Raw genomic sequence first — 22,086 nt, 5'->3', positions numbered from 1 at the left:
CCACTTAAGAAATAACAATAATAATCATGATGATAATGATAAAGTCTAATCAAATGCATTGATTGTTTTAGTTCAAGTGAGTTGTTTATTCTTTGAGAAGTATCCTTAAATGAAAGTGTTCAGTTTCAAAGTTAGGCTCAAGAGATTTTGACATTGCCCTGGTCTTAATTGCCTTGAACATAATTAAGCTTTCTGTTTACTTCCATGATGTTGTCACATTAAGATTTTAAAAAAATTAAACATTGTTTTGCAATAAACTTGCATAACAAGTTATGTTTTTTCTTTTAAAGAAAACTTTCTTTTTTAGAAAGTATTTTTCATCTCCACACTTTTTGAATTATCCCATCTTTGTTGTCATTCTGAAAAGGTGAAGACCTTTCTTTTCATGCAGGCTTTTCCTTAATGACTGGCTGTCTGAGAGGGGTTTTTAAAATGGATTGTTGTGCTCTGTTGCTTTTAACTGTGTTTTACTATTGATTTTATTTACCATTTTAAAATAATACTTGTTTAATTGTTTAACATTTGCATTCTTACTGTTTTTAGCTTGCAAATATGATCTTTTTAATGATGTAGACTGCTTTGGATTCTTTTTAAGGAGAAAGTCAACATTTTAATATAGTAGTAGTAGTAGTAGTAGTAGTAGTAGTAGTAGTAGTAGTAGTAGTAGTAGTAGTAGTAGTAGTAGTAGTAGTAATACTAATACTAATACTAATACTAATACTAATACTAATACTAATACTAATACTAATAATACTACTAATACTACTAATACTACTAATACTAATAATACTAATACTAATACTAATACTAATACTAATACTAATACTAATACTAATACTAATAATAATAATAATAATAATAATAATAATAATAATAATAATAATAATAATAATAATAATAATAATAATAATAATAATAATAATAATAATAATAATAATAATAATAATAATAATAATAATAATAATGGGGGGGAGGTAAACCAGGAGACCTCACTCCAGCAGAGCGCAGTCTTCAGGAGTCTCCACAAGAATGAAACATTTCCTGAATGCTCTTCACATTCCTAGTTACAACCAGCTGATGACAAACCCAAGTACATTGTTGACTGGTAAAAATCCAGGTTTGTGTGCACATTATTGTTTTATCTCCCTCAGAAAGAAAGCTACTCAGATGATTAATGCAATGGTAAAGAGAGGATCTGCCATATTTCCCCAGCCATCTTAATGCTAAATAAGTTAAAAATGACCTAGGAAGTAGAAAAAGAGAATAGAGGTACAGTGATGTCCTTGATATAGTCAGGAAGTTTTGCTCTTATATAGTTTCCCCCTCAACAATTGGTCCCCTATGGATCTCATTCAGGAATCTGGAGTGGAGTTAGAAAGGTTTAAACCTTTGTTCCCATTGTAGCATTATTCTGGATTAGCATCACATGCAGTTTGGCATACGCTTTAAATTCCTGCTTGCTTTCTGTGTGGTCAGCAAACATTTTCCCTGCTTTCTTCTCATCAGCAGTCACCGCTGCTCTTGCTTCTGGGCTTGGAGGGAGTGGTTAGCTTGTATTTAGATCCTGAATAGGTAGGCCAGCACCAATGGTGAGTAGGCTTTAAACTTTTCTAGGCTTTGGCTCGTATGGTAGTTGTACAGAGCACACTGCCTGCCTCTTTGCTGGAAGGAATCAAGGCTGGAGAGCTTCTGGCTCAGACTGTGAAGTTAATGTGTCTTTCCTATGTGTGAAGGATGCGGGTATGAGTTCTGCTCAGAGCTTGGTACATGAGACTTAATTAGTTAATATTAAATATTAGAATTTAGGAAATCAACTATATGCCTTCTGGGAGAAGAGTCAGCATGTGTTGCCTTGAGCAAGCTTCACAGTCCTAGAGCACCATCAAAAGAAGGGAACAGTAAACCACTTCTCAGTATGGTACTTTGTACCTAGGAAACCCTGGCAAGAATTGCTGTAAGTGGGAATTAACTTGCCGGCATGCCATGATTGTTAATTGTTGATGCTTAAACCTGAAAATGTTTAACTTGTTAAATTAGCTTAATTAAAACAATACTTTTACACACTCTGCCGAGAGGGCACACAGCAATTTAAAAAATATATTTTGGGCAAAGTGATGTCTCTGGCCACTCTATAGAGCTGGAGACATTGAATCCCCATGGAACTGTGCTCAAATAAATGCCCTTCGGACACCCATTGCAGTCCCTGCAATCCAACTTTATCGCAGGGAAGTTTCATCAGCAGGCACCAGTGGGTGTGGTAGGGAGAGGCTGAAGAAGACAGGAGCCTGTCTCTAATGGTTTCAGAACAGCATTTTCTGCAGACCTGAATGGACTGCAGTTGGCACCTGGGGTCCAGAAGGTAGAGAGGTCTGTTGGCAGCAGGCTAGGGGTCAGATGAATGCTGCTGGGAGCTAGGCCAGAGGTCTGGTACACAGCATCCAGAGCAGGGCCAGGGGTCAGTGAGCTACCACAGGAGCAGATCGAGGGACACAAGATCGTGTGCCTGGGAGACCCTTCTCTGAGATATGTCTACCAGTGATGCCAGCTGATAGCTTGTCATGGCTGGGGATGGGTAGCCCAGTGGTTGGTGAAAAACAAGATAAGGCCAGTTGACAAACAGGTTCTAGTGGAGAACCCCTCCTTGGAAAGCCCACCACCCCATCTAGGATTTCTGCTTGTCCTTGTCCATCTCTCAGCCCGGAAGCTTCTGTCCATCCTTCTTGGGTTTCCAGAAAGTCCTTTCAATTGCCTTCTCTCTCCCCCCCCCCATGTCTTTTCTTTCACTATTCCCTCTCTCACACACTTGTTGGCCTGTTGCAGCTCAGCCCCTCTTCTCGTCCATGTGCCTCCCCTCTTCTCCAAGGATGTTGAGCTCCCTCATCTCTTGAATGCCTCCTCTCTTCCTGTCTCCTTTTATTGACCTTCCCCATCCTATCTCTTGGCTAGACACTTTTTGTTTTTGTGTTGCTAGGCAACTCTCTTCAAACGACACCTGTGGTAATAAGGAGGTGGCCACACCAATGTTCTCTTTACCTTCTCACTCACAGGTGGTGCTTTGGAACTGATTTTACTTCATACAAAATCAAAGCGAGAGAGGACAAATCCCTGCCCCAAAGGGCTTACAACTACATGCATAATTGTTTATTTGTGACCTTGGTTTTTCTATTTTTTTGTTGTTCTGTTTGCATCTGCTGTGCCTGCTTCAAAATGCTATAAAAAGCTACCATGAAATAATCAGGCCCTTACCTCTAAATATTGTTCAACCATGCCCTTTTTTACATATGCAATCTTTAGAGCTGAGAAGAGCTCTAGGCATTCAAACATTCAGCTCCTCTGAGTCTAGGATCTGAAAAAGAAGAAAAGAAGTGGGGAAAAAATCTGTAGGTGTCAAATGCAACAACTCAAGCTTGATTGTCATGCCACATTTTCTGAGTGAAGTGGTTAGAACTGGCTGGCAAAAGAAAATAAAATTCACCATGGGAGTAGCTGTGTAAAACTGGCCTTAGGTGTTCAAGCATAAAGGAGCCATCTGAGGAGAGATTACTAGGAGACAGCAAGCTGCTATGTAGAACTCCTCTCATTGCATTCTTCAGTCATTCCCTGTACTTTACTTTACTTTTCTTTTATTACCAATGTGCCTCATGAAAGATCATGGAAGACCCATATGGATGGGATGGTAAAGAATGCACAAACAATTTAATAGCTTGTGCAGCTGTCATTGTAAATGATTTAATCTTCTCAGGTCATGATTTTTCAAAAAATCAAAAACATCTTTTGATGGAAGTTTTATAGTGTCACGGAATTTAGAAATAACCAACTTAAGAAGAGTTCAGTTCGAAGGAATACATCATACTGAACATAGAACCATTTCTTTATACTGTTGTCTGCTGACACCATCCATGCTGTATTCTGGTGCTGAGTATTCTAAAAAGTTGCTTTTTAAAGTAAAGACCACTTTCTAAGAATTGTTTGAGAGATTTTTCAGACAACTGTATGGCAGGGGAATAAAATCCCCCTCAGGGTGTCATCTAAAGGAGGAAAATAATATCTGAGGAACACAGAAATATTGAAGCCTGAATTGTATTTCTTTTTGCCATGGTGGGATGCAAGCTTTGTGTATAAATGTTTAGAAAAGGACCCCGGTTCAACTGTTGGAGGCTAGAGACAGGGTATACAATAGGGAAATCAGGGAGAAAATGAAGAATGGAAAAGTCAGAGATGTGATGGCTAAGGGATTCTGGGGGCTTCAGCCCTGAGAAGTAACTTTTCAGTATCCAGGAAAAAGCTATAATAAATGCATTAAGAAAATATGAGGCTATTTAGTATAAATGTTAAAAAGAGCAGTAGTGATTTACCCTGACCATCACAGATCTTGCTTCTGGAGGTTTGGAAGAGCTGCCAGCTACTTGCCACAAACAGTTGAGATAGCCCTGTGAAGGGACAACCACATGGAGCTTACATGTTCTACCACCTTGACGGCTTCTTTACTGAGAATTTCAGTCACTTTTCTTTTAAATATTGTCAATTCAGTATTCTTGTTGAGAGATAGAGACCAACTATGCTCAACAATAGTGGCCATAGAATGCTTCAGGGGTATTAAATCACCTTGTGTGTTTCAGCAGCACTGCTTAAACATTGTGTGGAAAGAATAGTGTAAGCCATTGGACTAGTCATGGGATCGATACAGGTGCCCCTCCCCCATGTTTCTCGGTTTAATGTGTCAAGGTAGTGAGAATGGCTGCTAGCTTCATTGACACCAACCATCAAGCAATTAAGGAAATCACTGGATAATTATCCACTATTGTGTCATATTCCACAAAAATATGTCCCAAGGGCTTTCTACTCACTCTTGCATAGTGTTTTCTTTTGGGGCAAGGAACTGTGCCCACATACAGAACAGAACAAAGATACCATTACCTTAACTCATCATCTGGTCTGACATCAAATAAATACTAGTTTTCTTTGATCTTGCCTGGCTATAAGTGCAATCATGTCCGTTTTTGAGCTTTCTCTGGACAATGTGCAGTTTCTGGCTTTGCCCATGTGACTTCCCATTCTCCTTCCATTTATATTTAACTTATTTCCTGTCAGACTACCTAGCTTTCAAAAATCTATCTGCTTTCTCCTTGCATCTCTGCTCAGTGTCCTTTGGGCAAACTTGTGCTGGATTTTGGTTCATGACTGGCCTTACATTCCCCATACCGAGAAACATGGGGGGCAGGCACCTGTACCGATCCCATGACTAGTCCCCATATTACAGTATTATTTTTCCTGTTTGCTATCTAGATCAAAGATTTGTCTTTGTTATGGCCCCCATGGGGCCCCCATGTGATTTTCTCTATCTTCAAGAGGTCATCATTCCCACTCCACCACATTTTTTAAAAAGAATGTTTTTCGGGAAGTATTATTTTCCTATAAAATATAGTCCTCAAATAGGAATTTAAGGAAAATAGATATAATTTCTAGTACCAACCTCCGGTGCCTTTTTGCATAATCAGGGGGATGGGTGAAGCCCACAGCGGGACTTGAAGGTAGATTAGTTTTTGGACCCACTGTATGGTCCCTAATTTAAATTCTTGTGTACACATGACATTGGTTTCAATCCTGTACATGCCTGGCTACCTACAAATCTGTGCTGATAATCAATCTTATGTAAATATTCTGCTTCTGGAGATCTAGCGTGTTCCATTTGTTTTACAGTCAGACTATAATTCCCAGAATACAATACATAGCTTCCATAGTTACTTTTTTCCAACTACTTTTTATCTTTTATTTTTTAAAAAATTGGGCAGTGTGATTCTATTCATCTGTGGAGTTGTAAGAATGTTTAGCTCTTTCTGCCCAACTTAACCACATCTGGTGTAAGAAGAGAGAGATCTGAAAGATAAATTATTGGCTAGTTTTTTCAAAAGTAATCCAGTTTTGCTTGTAGTGAAATTATTAAATATTCGACCATTGCATAAATAGTCCTTAAACATGCCTAGAACAGTATAACTGGTTATTAAAGATGGGAGCTTGGAAGACTGTGTTTTAATCTTCCCAGTGAGTTTTTAATGAGGTACCTTATAAGGCCTTATAAAGGATGTGATGAATACACCCGTAATATTTTGATGGACTCTGTGGTGATATTCAGAAGACTTTCTAATCTTACTCTGTTATTATTTCTCTTACAAGTATATTTCAGTTTATGTTATAAAGGAAGTCCTTTCTCAGCACGGTTCTATCCAAATGATGTGATTTTCATAATTATAACAACCTGTTGGATCTTCTTTCCTGGAACCTACAATAACCATTTAATGATTGCAAATCTATTTAATTGCAAAACAAATGTAAGTTCTGTCCTTGCCAAAGAGTAAATTGAGTGTAGATGAGCTGTGTAAACTCATTTAACAGGTGGTCTTGCAGCTGCCTCCCAAGCATAAGTCAATTACACACTTAGTCTAATTTAAATGAACACTCATAGGGCATTCTTTGAAGTTTCTGTGTTGTGTTCAAGTTTAAGTACTGGGGAAACATGTTTATTGTGCATACATCAGTAAAAGAAGAAAAGAGCATCCTTGTACTTTTGGTGATTTATTTATTTTGATATTATATATTTATTTACAATATGTCCCACTTTTGCTCTTGCTAGACCAAAGGCAGATTACAACATATATTTTAAAACAATATAACTAAACACAGAATAAATTTCATTATTTAAACAGAACTAAATAAATTCTCAGACTACAATAAATACACAATAAAGTTTAAAACCACCTAAAACTAATTTAAACTATTGGCAAACACCACGACAAGAACAAAACAGCCACCATTAAAAGGTCCTGATCAGTAATCGAAAGCCTTTTTAAATAAAGAAGTCTTTGTTTGATGACAAGAGGATGGGGTGGGTGGGTGGAACCCTAGCCTTCTACACAACAGGGTTCTGTAGTCTAGGAGCGGACTCCCAAAAGGTTTTCTCTCATGACCTCACTAACTGTGTCTCTGAGAGCAGTGGGACAGAGAAAGGTGAAGATCAAAAGTCCTGGACAGGCTCATGGAGGAAGATACCATCCCCCACATAGCCTCCACCCAAGCTGTGTGTGGCTTTATAGTTCATCACCAGCACTTAAATTGGGAAACAGACTAAAAGTAAAATTCTTGCAGCAATAATTTCTGTTTGCACTAGTAATGGATCTGGTCAACACTCTGACCACAGTATTTTGGACCTGCTGGTGATTCCAAACCTTTTCCAAATGTAGTCCCATGTGGAGTGGGTTACAGTGTTCTAAATGGGATATAACTAAAGCATATGCCGCCATGGCCAGATCACAATTCTCCAGAAATGCACACAGCTTTAACACAAGCTGGCATATGCCAAGGTCTGGACCTCCAGAGTCAAGGCTGCATCCAAGAATACACCCAAGATATACATCTGAATTTTCCTGACAGAGTTTAAGTTATGGTACAAAAACACAGACAATTGAAAAAGTAAGCATGAAAATGTATGCTGTTTGAGAAATGTGCACCATTTGAAAAAAATGTACATGACTGATAAAATGTGCTTTAAATTCTACGCAGAAAATGTGAATATCTTAAAAATGAATATATTTAAATGTAAATATATTTCTTCTGTTCATGGGCTGGGACCTATTTGTCATGCATTCCAAAACAACTCGGAGGTTAAAATGCTCTTCCATTGATTTCTTGGATGTTGACACAGTAAGTGTCTTGTTTGTCTTTATATTTATCTTCTTGTGTTGAGTGATTGATTTACTTGGCCTAGGTAAAGCTGCAAAATGATATTATTTGAATCCTTCACATTCAATGACATCCTTCGAGGTGAAGGTAAAAAAAAAGCCCTTGATGTTATGGCTAATGTTAATTGGTGTCGTAATAGCGTTGCTCAGGCTGATATGAACAATGTTATATGAGTTTGTGCTAGAATTGCACATACAGTTCTGTACTTTGACTATTTTGTCTATACACACATATTTTGATTACAAAGGGAAAAAGAGGCCAATTTTCCAGGAATGAATTGTAGCCTTCGAGGAAGGCTACAATTTTAGAAATTGATGGCAGCTTTTATATATTGTATAGCAAAATGAGTGTTAGATGAAAAGCAATATTCATTGGATATGTATTTTATGAACACTATCTATCCTGCATTTAAACAGTCTTCTGAAACAGTACTTTGATTTGTCATTTTATGGTGAGTTCAAAATTTGAGTTATGCTTGTTCAGTAGTTCTCACAAGCAATTGCTAGTATTTTTTCAGTTTGATTGATCACACTGGTAGTGGACTAGCTTCTCAACAGGGCCAGGAGGAACCTTATCTAGCTCAGTGGTAGAGTACCTGATTTGCACATGGAAAGTCACAGGCTGAATCCCCTACGTCTTCAGATAGGGCTCAGAAAGACTTCTGGGAGCAGCCACAGAGAAGGCCCTCTTCTGTGTCCCCTGTAACGATCCTGTCTCCTTAAAGAGACAAAGATCACGGTCAGGGAGTCCCTCTGGGGGCAAAACTACCACCTTTATTTCCTGAGGTAGGTCCTATAGGCCTCAGAAGTGCATAGTAAGCCCCACAGACAAACCTGAACCTTAAAAGTAATCTTTGATTGCTTCCAAAGCAATAAAACATAGACTTTGTGTTTCCTTAGAATGTACACCAGCCTTACCAAGTAGGAAAGTAGGACCTTTTCACTTACAGTAGCAACCATTGACCTTTCTTTCATCCACACTGGATGAAAGAATAGATACAGTCCAGCTGTAGCAAAAGACTAGTTCTCTGTTGAAGAATTATATTTGTTTTATTAAGAAAATAAAGTTTCATTAAAGTACAGTTGTAGCTTTAAAGCATAAGCATTGAGCATCTCCAGACTATTACAATGTTTAAATAAACCTACAATTTCTAATTAAAATAAAAGCAGCTAGATAATCATCTTTGATCTATGTCTCTACATGTTGACATCTAGAAGCTCGGCTATCCCCACCCCCCCTCTTCTTTCTCAAGAAAAACAATTATCTGTCTCACATTCCACAGCATTCATCGAACCAATTTTTTTACATACACAAACCCTCTCATTTTACATATCTTTAGGACCTCCTTCTTCATTACACTTTCTAGCTGTCACTCAATTAAGTCCAAGTGGGTGTAACTCAGATCACTCTGATCACTAACCAAAGTTCGCATGCTCCAGGCTCCAGATGTCTTATCTTGGTCTTTTGTTCTGTCTTCTTTTCTTGGACTGTCCGACCTTGTGACTTTGACAAACAACTCTGCACAACAAGCTCCTGAAAAACATATCTTTTAAACTCATCTTAAAGTAAAGGTAAAGGTTCCCCTTGACATTTAGTCAGTCGTGTCTGACTCTAGGGGGCAGTGCTCATCCCCGTTTCCAAGCTGTATAGCCAGTGTTTGTCCAAAGATGGTTTCCGTTGTCACGTGGCCAGCGCAACCTAGATCCGGAATGCTGTTTACCTTCCCACCGAGGTGGTCCCTATTTATCTACTCGCATTTGCATGCTTTCGAACTGCTAGGTTGGTGAGAAGCTTGGACAAAGTGATGGGAGGTCACTCCGTTGCGCGGATTGAATCTTATGACTGCTGGTCTTCTGACCCTGCAGCACACAAAGGCTTCTGCGGTTTAGCCCGCAGCTCCACCACGTCCCTCATCTTACACAGAACCTAATAGACTTCAATTTTGCATGATTACAATTCCCAGTTTCCTTCCATTGCCTTATATCCCCATCAGGCGCACCTGTGAAAACTATCATGTAGTGGGGAATATTAACCTAGACTGCAGTGCTTTTTTTAGCATTTTAATCTGCAAGTGTATCAGGCTCTGTGTGCGATGGCAATGGCGACACCCATTGCTAATATTTACTTTTATTACCTGTGTAAAATTCATTGCACAAATCCCAGTGTTTATGCACAAGGACAATGCACTGAGCAAGAGGTGGGACTCCATGGCCTTATAGCCCCCCCCTTCGAACCCCTTCAATTATTCTCTTATTCTACAATTTATGTTGTCTCCTATTCATATATATATATTTGTCTTTAAATTCTGTGGGCTATTGATCCACCACAGAAGCATATTGGATATTAAATCATGTCTAATTTTAATTTTTACCTTGCCTCCTACATTACTGTCTGTACAACATTGATTGTCACATTTGCACACTATTTGATTTTTAAACTTACAATATTATTTTTAAAGCCTTCTGCAGAATAATCAAACTGGGTATGTGAGAAAGTCTCCTATGACTTTGTGCAACTGGTTGCTAAAATAAACATGAACAGCCATCATCGAAATGACATGCACACACTGTATTCCATGCCTGTACCTAGTAATTCCACTTGACCAGAACCATGGGGTGTAAAGAAGGTACTTTACAGTTCCTGGAGAATTCTGTTGCTGAGGAATCTGGTGCTTTATTCTGGCTAAGAAAAATTGCTCAGCTTCCATCTCTGAACCAGGAATAGGATTAACTGGATTTAATACAACATGCTGGCTGTAGATAGCTTGGCTTATGCCACATACATTGCAGAATGTGTGTCCCTTTATAAGAATCTAGCCCTCTTGAAAGGAAGAAAGGGAAGCTGTTGGTACTGCGTTAAATCTAGCTCTATGATGTCCAGGATTTCAGGAAGGGTCCTTCCTATACTTTTTGGAGACACCAATGTTTGAACCTGGGGTGATCTGCAATCAAGGCACATCTTCTAGTACTAAGGGGCTCAAACTGTGCATCGCACATTGTTCAAAAGGGGATTTCCTTTAAGTGCTGAAAAGTTTTAATATTCACAGCAACTTTTAACACCTTGGTAATTTACAAATTAGGTTGATTTGTCTCATACAGTAATTGATCAAAACTTAAACACAAGCTTTGCTAGCAAGTATGACAGCTCAGGGGCAACTATACAGGGGAAGTTGGAGTGACCTGGTTTGCACTTACATGTCTCTTTAGTGCGATCTGTTTAATCTCACACTTGAGTGATCTGTCCATTCATATGGGAGATGTTTCTTCTCCTGTGAGATGCACTTCAGATTGCTCCAATTTCTTCTCCTTTAGATTACTGACAACCCCTCCGGGCGCTCTGCCTCACCTTTTGTCATGGTTGTCATTCTGTAGGCTGTGGCAACTTCCCCTTTTTGTTTTCTTAATTTTCCTCCCTATGAGTCAATGCTGCATCAGATACAAGTACCAAAGGGCACCTCCAGTGTAATAGCATTGTGTCAGTTAGGAAAATATTAAAAGGCTGTGGAAATACTGCCTCTTTCACTGAAGGAGATAGGGAAAAAAAATCATTGCCCCAATTCTACTCTGCTCAAAAGTGGGGAAAAATCCAAGCCCCCAAACAGTAGCCAGCCCTCCTCTTGAAGAAGTTATGTGCTGGGGAAAGCCCTGTAGATTGCCAGCTTTAAGTGCACTTACTCATGACTAAGCCTGCCTGGATGGATGAGTGCCAACTGCTCCTCAGCAAGTGACAAAGCTAGATCAGCTTTGTAATATATGTTTGGTGGACTGGGAGTTCGGAGAAAGATTAGTGCTCCTATTCTTAACTCCAACCCACCCACAAATCCATGCAAGCGAGCCACCCGATGTAGTGAGGCAAGTCCCAAAGATTTTTATGGTTAAAGGGGATTGTTTGGCATATGAATCGAGCATGCGTATTTTCCTTCTCTTTCTATCTCTGCCTTTTGGAAAAACAACATATTTTAAGCTCTCTTCTTAAACAGTGAAGTTCATTCTACTCCTTTTCCCTCTACCTGGCTGTCCGGCTTAAAAAGGACCTTCTTCAGTTTACCTGAAAAAAACAATCAAATGAATGCTTGCTTGACGATACCGATTTTGGAGGAATGAATGGTAAATCCTAACCCCCACTTTGCACAAATATCCAAGTTCCTTTGTTGGAAGGCTTTGGGCAAGGACTAAGACCAAGGCTGTTCCAATGCTGTGCCTCTTACCTGGAAGTAAGTACCACTAGATGTAGCTGAGCTAGGGTTGCAAAGCAATGGCTAATCAAAGGCAGGGAACAAGGTCCCAGGTCCTGTATTTCTTTGGGGGGTGGTGTGTTTATTTCTTTAACAAATGCAATATTAGGATAGATACATTGGAGGTGCCCTTTGGAAATATTTTTTAAAAAGAGTTAAAAACAAAAATGGAGGAAGGGGTTTCTCTATTGTCTCTTTTAATGCGACAGCCTACAATGTATGTCATAGCAGATAATGCTGCCCACAGCTCTATTTGGGAGCAGATTAATCAGCCGCAGGGACTGCAGAACAGAATAATCAGGAGTGCTTCCAATCGCACCAAATAAACTACAGCCCCAGCGTTGTGCCAGAAAGGAGTGGGACAGCTTGCAAAAGGAGTGGGATGGATCGCTGTTAGTGAAAACACACGTGGTTGCTGGAAAATAGGGTGAACCAAACCATTCTAAAAGTGAACCAAATAGCAGGTTGCCCTCACAGTCATAAAGACCTGCCAAAATCATGTCTTTGGAACATGAAGGACTTTCAGCTTCTACTGATGTACTATGTGCATTGCATAAATTGATCTTAACTTACAGACATCACAAGTGAAATGGCAGCATATACATGGAAGAAAAACATTGTTCAAATTTATCATCCATTTGACTTTTCTAGGAAGGATTTATATCTAGGATAGATGTTTCCTTGTGGCTCCTGCTCGTAAAATCATTTTGCAAATATCCCTGTGAATGGCTTATTCTGACACAAATTCTTCATGTGTCAGATTCTTCAGGAATTCATTTAACAGGCTCTTATGGCGGTCAGTGTTGTCTCTGAAGATACCTCCGGAACCTTTTATATTCTCCTTCCAAATGAGCTATAATTCTACCTCCAAGGAAAGCTCTTGATTTAGGAGCCTAGGGAGAAGATACTCCTTAACGTGTGTGCTTGCTTATTCTTATCATACACAGCTGTCTGTCAGCTCAGTATAAATGTACTGCAAAAGGTTTTGCTGCTCCCTTGGCTTTCAATTCCCTTGGTAGAATTGACTCTGTCATTTAGGTCCTGCTAGGGGATAAAATAATCATCACAGTTCTCTGTTATTCTCTCAGTTTCCGGTAAGAAAAATTGAAATGTTTTGTTTTGTTCCACTTCCTAGGGGAATATAGGTAGAGCAAATCTTTATCTCCCTGATTCATGTACCTGTGGGCTACAACCCCACAACGGAGACTGGCAGAGAAATAGATTAGATTATCATAAACACTTGTGGAATGCTGTAAAGTAAACAACAGCCTTTAAATTCCAAGGTGTTTGTAACGTTGGGATTATGATGGAAATAAATTCCTGTCACCTCATTCCATTACGGTCCACCTAACACTCTTATTTCTATAAATAAGAAGATATTTGCAAATTGATTAATTCCTATCGCACTGGAATGCGATACTAATCAACCCTAGTTCTTCATGCATAGGTTGACCTCCTCACTGAAGTTGTGAAAGTAAGGTTGCATCAGGAATTTGTATTTGTAACTACCAATGCTAAATGACCTGATCTATGTCTGGTTTGCACCAATCCGTGGATTATAACTTACTGATCTGTCAAAGGTCACACTCCTCAAATGTGTGCATGAGGTTCTCGGCTTGGTAAGTGCAAAACCATTTCTAATAAGGAACAAATTATTTTTAAAATTGTTTTGGAAAAGGATAAATGGAATATATATTTTCATATGATCCATTTCTTGTGTGTCTGTAAATGTCAAATACAGAAAATGGGGAAGCATTAGGCCTGATGAATTAATAGGTGTCTAGAAAATGCACGATTCTAAAGGGATGTTTGCTCATTGCTTCCTTAGAAGCTTCGTTGAGAAAGGGACAGCCTTTGTGGCTGCAGGAGATGAGTGTGTGCAGTGGGAGACTCACCCTTATAACAGTGTATTGGACTGCAAGACTGAGATACATTTAGCTGGCTTTTCTGCAGCAAAATTATTTTGTTTCAGGAAAGTCTGTCATCATGTTGAGCAATGGAATCATATTTTGTTTTCCCACCAAGATGGTTTATGGCATAGTATGGGTCCGCTGCAGGCTCCATACTTTTCTATCATCCCTGCTGGTATACATCTACATTCTGACAAAAAACCCTGATGAAAATGGACTATTTCATAAATGTCTGTAAACTGTATCGCCATGTTTTCTTGAAAGGGATATAAAAGCTGAGCTGCCTTTCTTTTGGCTAGCCATAGTGACTCTGAGGAGTTTATATTCACGGTTTCAATAGGAAAAGGATAGTGGAGCTGTCAAGAAATTAAACACTGCCAAAGGGAAAAGACTGCTTCACAACTCAAAATCCCAAGTTCTCTCTCAACCGCAGGCAAATCCGGTGAGGCTCAAGAATGGAAACTAGTTGTCAGAAAAAAGCCTATGCGAAAGGGGGAGAAAGAGAAAAAGATATGAAACATTCAAGTAAAGCTAGGGATTTTTGTACTGGAGATCTGCTGGAGTTTTAATTTCTTATTCTTCATCCACATCCACATCCACCAAAGCTGGAGATTTTTGTACTAGGAGTCTGCCTGGAGTTTCAAATTCTTACTTTAAATCCACACCCACTTCTGCCAAAGGAGGATGAAGAAAGTCACTTTGGGGCCCTACAAATTTCATAATCCTTCAGCCACGGTGGTCAGACACACCATGCTGATGGAGGGATTTTGGGACTTGCAGGAACATTTCCAAACTCTTCTTTTCCAAGCTCCGGCATGGATAAAATCCAGCAGGGTACTCGGAGGAAGCTCTTGCGCTCGGAGCCAAAGGTAAGGCAAGACATAGGTCATTGAACTAAGCTCAGCCTACAACTTTCCTAATACTGAGAAAATGGAATTAGCAGTGAAACAGTGGGAAAATAATTGAATGGAGGCAGGAACCATATACTGAACCTCTGCCTCTTCCCACCTATGTGAACTTAAGCCCAGTTTAGAGCCTGAGAAACAGGTGCTTGGCTTCTTGCTTTTCCTCCTGTGTTTCTTGTAGTATCAATGGAGGCTGACCAACAGAGCATTTTCCCTTCCTCTTCAAATGCAACAGTTCTGGGTGTGTGAGGCGCACAAGCCTTGGAGGATATTTAAGGAGCTATTTTAACAGTTCCATTTCCCCAGTGAGTTTCCATGGCCAAGTGGAGGTTCAAACCCTGATCTCTAGAGTCTACTCCATCACTTTGTCCACAATGCAAATATTGGGCACCATACCACACTGGGTACATGCTTTCGTTGTTTAGTTGTTTAGTTGTTTCCGACTCCTTCATGACCCCATGGACCAGAGCACGCCAGGCCCTGCTATCTTCCACTGCCTCCCGGAGTTGTGTCAAATTCATTCTGGTAGCTTCAATGACACTGTCCAACCATCTCATCCTCTGTCGTCCCCTTCTCTTGCCTTCACACTTTCCCAGGGAGTCTTCTCTTCTCATGAGATGACCAAAGTATTGGAGCCTCAGCTTCAGGATCTGTCCTTCCAGTGAGCACTCAGGGTTGATTTCCTTCAGAATGGATAGGTTTGTTCTCTTTGCAGTCCAGGGGACTCTCAAGATTCTCCTCCAGCACCACAATTCAAAAGCATCAATTCTTTGGCGGTCAGCTTTCTTTATGGTCCAGCTCTCACTTCCATACATCACTACAGGGAAAATCATAGCTTTTACTATGCGGATTTTTGTTGGCAAGGTGATGTCTCTGCTTTTTAGGATGCTGTCAAGGTTTGTCATCGCTTTCCTCCCAAGAAGCAGGCGTCTTTTAATTTCGTGGCTGCTGTCTCCATCTGCACTGATCATGGAACCCAAGAAAGTAAAATTTGTCACTGCCTTCACTGCTTTAGGGAGCACTATTTGTCTGGCATGGTGACTATGCCAGCCCGGATTCATCCATCATCATGTGTTCATTGACAGCACACTTTCAAGGGTACTTTAAAATATACCTTGAAAGGAAAGATCAGCAGTGGTGGGCAAAATGACTGAGAAATGTTCCCAGGAGACCTGCAAGAGAGCTTTACATGTGCAAATATCCAATTTATGCTCACTAGTCATTTAACATAAAGTGAAGAAATGGTACATTGCCTTCAGAAGCAAGTGAGGAGGAGTATTTCTTTTGCTTTTTGTCTCAAATTTCAAAGCAAGGCTTCAGAAGGAACCTTCAGCATTGAGAGGCCATGGGATATCTTTTTACAACTTGCAGGACTTTAGAATCTCAACTATCTCTGTGTCAGCCAATTTTCTCAGCCTGACTAGAGGTTATGAGATGCTGCTTCTCTTCACTAAAGGATTTTAGACACATAATTGCACTGGTAACAAGTAGTGCAGCATGCACCACTGAACGGCAACAAAAACTGCTATCTTTCATTTGCAAAGCACCATCATAAATGATTTGAGAAACATGCGGAGTTTAATCATCATGAAAGCAAGAACTGTCAGCTACCTTCCATCCTTCCAGCCCTTCAGGGGAAAAGATTTTCAGGGAACAGATGTATTGTCTTATCCTTGGCTGTCTGTTGAGGATAGCTTTTACTATCAGACCCAATGATAGAAACTCAGCAGTACTTGGATAGGATTCCTGCAGTTTTCTGCAGGTGACAGTAGGCTCAACGTGCAATATTTGATCAGCATTTCTTGCTTGCTCTCTGTTGTGTCTTGAGTTCTTACATGCTAACAAATCTGTTAGAAAGCTGTTGATCCTTCCTCGGGGGTGGGGGGATATACTGAGACAAATGTGCCTCTAAGAAATTTTTGTACCTGGGTAAAATATTTGGGTAAAATGTTCGACCGTCAGTTAGCATTAAAATAACATTAACAAACACTTCAAATGCTACAAATCTTTAATAGCTTTGAGAGTTTTTACAGTGGAGCATGAAGTGTTTGTTCGTTGTAAGAAAAGGGAAATTGGTTAACGTTTGAAACATTGTTTGCTGCTCTTCTGATAACACTGCTGCAGGATGCCTGCACTGTAGGTCTAGCTGTGTGTGGATGCTGCAACAAAATTAGATTCTGGGGGACAAAAATGATCCATTCTCTTTCATGAAGGCTACACAGCTCCTTGTATATTAATTAATTACATTTATATACAACTGAATAATTGAAAGCTTGGTTTACAAAATAAAGACGGAAACCATGGAGTAGAAAAATATAATGAAACATAAAGTCAAACACTTGAAATGTTTTTAAAAGCCATATAACCCCAGCAGCGGTGCAAGATCTTAAAATCCACAACCAATTTCTTCTTCTTTTTCTTTCTTCTTCTAGAACTGAGCTACTGCAAAGTCTGGAAGACTAAGAAGGCCTTTCCCCTATGTTATAAAGAGGACAATATAGACGAAGGGGATCCTTTCCAGAGCAGGCATTCCACATGTGGGATGCCACTACTGAAAAAGTTTTCTTCTTGTTAGCTAGCTGTCCAGTCTCTTTTGGCAGGGCTTCTGAAAGTGATTTTAGAGGAACAGCAAGATTTGTGCTATAAGACCTGTCTGGAAACTACATACAAGTGATATAATGAAGAAGCTCTTGAGCTCAATGCATGGGCCCTAGGTCTGGAATACTTCAGGTATTTCAGCATGCTCAATAACGGAAAGGCTAGGTCATATATCAGAGTTTACTAAGGCAATATCCCAGAAAGCTGCTGATCAAATCAAAAACAGCAGCGCCAAAATTTATGACCGCATGGATTGCATCAAAATGTCAGTGACAAGAACACAAGTACATTAGTAAACAAACCCATATTTAAATTGAGTTTAGCATGTTTTAAATCAATGTAAAAAAGGGTGAATGCACATCGAAGAGTGGATTATTTTGAAATGGAATTGTGGAGTTTTTTGAGCAGTAAGGAGGTTTTTTTTTTAAAATCTCCTGCCAGAGGGTCTTTTATTTTAGCTTGAATGTTGAATCAATTTAATTTCTAGCTATTCACCATATGTGAATGCCTCTTTGGGCATAATTTCCTCCAAATTGATTTTATCTATCTATTTGGATGCCAATTACAATTGTATCATATCGGACTGTTGTTCTGCATTCCGAACATTTTTTTTTTAAAAAAATCTATTTTACTGTTGTATCACTTAGTTGCTGATTCACAGCCGTAAAGCATTGTATTGAGAAAATAAATACAAGTTTACTTTCTTTTCATTAAAATGCTTTCAGGATGTGATCCCTCAAACTTAAGCATCCCTAGAGTTCATGTGCCTGTTTCCTGGGCTGTTTGGGAGCCAAGCCAGGTCCTTCTCACACTTGGAGGAGGCAGAAGCCTCAGAAGTTCAGGGGAAAGTGGGCTTGATTTCCAGACTGAAGCCCAAAGCAGAAAGAGTCCAAGGAAGGTGAAAAAGCAAAGAAGGGGAGTGCAGAGAGAGAAAGAGAGAGGAGAGAGAAAGAGAGAGAAAAGTCAGGGACCATGAGAAAAAAAAATATATCTTCGTATACACTTTCCTTTCCTTCCTCCTCTGTTCCTGGTCCTCAGTTGCTGCCAAGAGCCACAGAACCCTATTCAGGTGAAGCTTGCCTAAGCACACAGCAAGGCAACACTGACCCCTTTCCATTCATGGCTTCCCCCCTCAGTCTGGGCTCTGGATTGAGAAGTGTTGGAACTGCACCCTGTCCCAGAATCTTCCTGTCTGTGCAGCGAGTGGCAGGGCTAGCTGATAGTTTTCAGAGCTCTTTTCTACAGCCTTGTTCATAGAACTATGCAGGACTATGTTGTAACAATGATTTACTTACAATAACAGTGAAACAATAACTAAACCATGCACTACTTCCGCTATATATGTTAATTGAATATTGAGCGAACAAGAAAGTCACTGAACATTAGTTACATTCAATATAGTTATTTAGCATTTTTCCATTAACCTAACATTTTAGAAATGGCAAACACTGTAAGTAATTACATTTTTTAAATATCCATTACTCCTTTCATATGGTATAAATGTCATCTAAGACAGTAAAAATAAATTAGGTGGCAGCTTCGGAAGTGACCAGTTAATAATCAAAACTAGAGATGGACATGAACCTCGGTACGCTGGTTCATATGCATGGCACGACCAGTGTTGCACATTCCCTTTCCCTGCCTGCCTCCCCGGCCAATGACCCATTCACCAGTCGCAGAGCACTCCTTTCCTTCTCCTCTATGACTGTTCAACCAGTCCCTGGCAGGAAGATGGGGTTGCCTGTCCTCCCTCCTTGTCTGAGTGGGCAATCAGCCAAGGAGGTGGGGCAGGGAAGCCCGTGCTCCTGTCAGAGACTGTTTGAACAGCCAAAAAAAGGAGAGGAGCATGCACCAGCTGGTGAGTGGAGCATCTAGCAAAGGAGGCGGGAGAAGGAGATATGAACCAACACAAAGCTCTGAGCTGAGGTTTGTGCTGTAACAAAACTAGAGTATAAAGAGCCTTTTTGAGTAGGTTATGAATACTTTATCATCTAAACACAGAACAAATATATAATGGATTTATGCAATTCCTTTCTCCTGCAAAGTGTTTCTTTATCAAAGCAGTATTAAGCAGGTATTTCTTTTGTCCTCAGTTAGTTAGGCATCCTTCAGTCTCGAAAGACTATGGTAACGTGCTCTGTATGGAGGACTTGGAACAGCGTCTAGTGTGGCTGAGGTGGCCAATTCGAGAGTGACAATCTCTTCCACACTGAAGACAAATCCAATCTGACCCCTGTCCAGCGCCCTGCTTTTGCGACTTCCTCTTTGCCTCGGCCTGCTGGATAAGGGTCTCTTCAAATTGGGAGAGGCCGTGATGCAATGCCTGCCTCCAGGCTGAACGCTCAGATGTCAGGGTTTCCCATCTGTTGAGGTCTATTCCTAAGGCCTTCAGATCTCGCTTGCAGATATCCTTGTATCGCAGCCATGGTCTCCCTCTGGGGCGATTTCCCTGCACTAGTTCTCCATACAGGAGATCCTTTGGAATCCGACCATCAGCCATTCTCACGACGTGCCCAAGCCAACGTAGACGTCGCTGTTTCAGTAATGTGTACAAGCTGAAAATTCTGGCTCGTTCTAGGACTAATTCTAAAATATTCCATACTCCAGACTTGCACAGAGTGTGTGAACCAGGCCTAAGATTCAGATGTCCTGAAGTAAGAGAATAATGAGCAGTAAACAAGGAGAAGAGTGCATGTTTTGCAATTAGCAAGAAGACTTTCTATTTTCTGTTTTTTGTTCATTTGGATATAAAGTAGATGTGAATGGGTTTATATTTATGGGAGCTGGGTGTGCATGTGTGTCAGTTTTTAATTAACTTTATGCCATGTCTTCAGCATATATATCAACACATGTAAGAAGAGAAAAAATAATGACAAAGGTCCAGGAGTACCAAATAGGAATTAATTGATCAACTGGCTAACTTATTTTTATTTGAAAATTGGCTTTTTCCCCCCTCCCTGAAGTAATTTCATTTCTTCCATTGAGAGTAAGAAAAGAAAACTCTGCATAAATATAATCCATGGATATAATGCTCATTTAGTTTTACATCAATATAGAATTTAATTTGTACACTCATTTGAAACTACTCAGCTATATACCAACTTTGAAATAATGTTGTAAATAATAATTGCAAATAAACAAAGTGAAATATGTTCAAGTGAATGCAACAAAACAAAACAAAACAAAAATACCTTTGGACCCTGGAAATTTAACTTTTTTTGTATTACAAGTTCTAGATACCCAGCCAGCTTGGCCAGCTTACTGTGTTTGGTGGATTCCAGAAGTTGTAATCTAAAGAGTAAAATGTTCAAGCTGTGCCACAAGTTATACATAAACATAATGTATACCATCAAATGAAGGTCAGAAACATGTTAACAGAAGGGAAATTCTCTTTTGAAAAAAATACTCTAGAGAGAAAAAATACATTCATGCATAGAGCTAATTATTCTATTTATTTTGTACTATTTGTAGGCTGCCTTTCTCCCAATGAGTGGATCCAAGGCAATTCGCAATGCTAAAACAAGTAATACTAAAAACAGAATAAACTGCAGCTTATAAAGCAATTAAACTACAATAATAATAAAAAATTCATTCATTCATTAAAATCATTTGAAACTTTAAAAACCAATTTAGAAAAACAGAAAATTGGTCTCTAGGGATTCAGCCATAATTATTAAAAGTTTGCCTGAAGTTGTGAAGCTTCAACTATAGCCAAGTTGATTATGACTTACGGCGACCCTCCCATTGTTTTTTTTAAAATGTATTTAGCACCCAGAAAGGCTTTGCAAGTCCTTTCTTTTGGTGAAATGCAAGGACTCTGCAGCTCACCCAAGGCTGTGTTGATGAACGGGCCCCTAACTACTTGAGTTGTACATGAGCTCCAGCTGACGTTAGCTGACTCTTCTACTGCGCAGCTGGCATGTGTCCTCCTTCCTACTGAGCTACTATGCCAGACACACAGATCTACAAAGAGAGGAATCTGGTTCACTCCCCAGCTGCCAGTGTCAACTACAGGCCCATGTTCCCCCTGCCTTTGGGACAAGATCCTTGCAGGCAGACTTTCCAAAGCAGTAACAAAACTCTTCAGATTAAGTTTGGTAGGGATCTCTAAAATAGGAGCTACCGAAGGAGGCCATTGTATGAAAAATAATTTGCTTTCGGGATGCAATTGAGAGCCAACGGCGTAAGCATCCAATCCAAGTAAATGAGATCTCTAATGACAAACACCTGCAAGCACTATTCCTATTAGAAGGCCTTGCTTTATGAAGAAAAGCAGCCGTTGGTATCAAATAATTGCAGAAAATAATAAACACACAGGAAATCATAAGACAATGTGAAATGCATCTAACAATGAGAAATAGCTTCTTTAAATATACTGGTGCTCAGAGGTACCTATTTGCCATCACTAGGCAAAAACATTTCAGAACTATTCTGAAATATCTTACCTATATACCTAAGGCAAATGCTATGTATTTGGGAAGAACCTAATGGATCATGGATGGAAGTCATATTCATCAGATTAAAGGTAAGCGGAGAATCTGAAAAATGGTTATTTTCAACTTAATTCTTCTTCCTCACTCCATTCCCAAAGGGGTGGGGAAGAATTGTGTGGGACTGTACAGGAATAAAAACATATTTTATGCATTTGTTTGACATCCTTCCCTTACAAATGGATCCTACAAGTTATATCTATTCAGGGATT

The 22,086-nt window shown here is 39.6% G+C and overlaps 1 long non-coding RNA gene across 1 annotated transcript in view; it reads left to right on the top strand.

Moving 5' to 3' along the window:
- Positions 1-1,247: 1,247 nt before the first annotated feature.
- Positions 1,248-22,086, top strand: part of LOC144585878 (uncharacterized) — a 48,069-nt gene continuing 27,230 nt past the window's right edge. Inside the window, exon 1 of the long non-coding RNA XR_013540475.1 lies at positions 1,248-21,909. This is a non-coding gene — a long non-coding RNA (uncharacterized LOC144585878). The remainder of the gene's footprint in view (positions 21,910-22,086) is intronic.

This window comes from Pogona vitticeps, chromosome 1, assembly GCF_051106095.1.
Source record: "Pogona vitticeps strain Pit_001003342236 chromosome 1, PviZW2.1, whole genome shotgun sequence".
Classification (NCBI taxonomy): domain Eukaryota; kingdom Metazoa; phylum Chordata; class Lepidosauria; order Squamata; family Agamidae; genus Pogona; species Pogona vitticeps.
The sequence above is the reverse complement of the archived record's forward strand: the minus strand, read 5'-3'. Positions and strand labels throughout refer to the sequence as shown.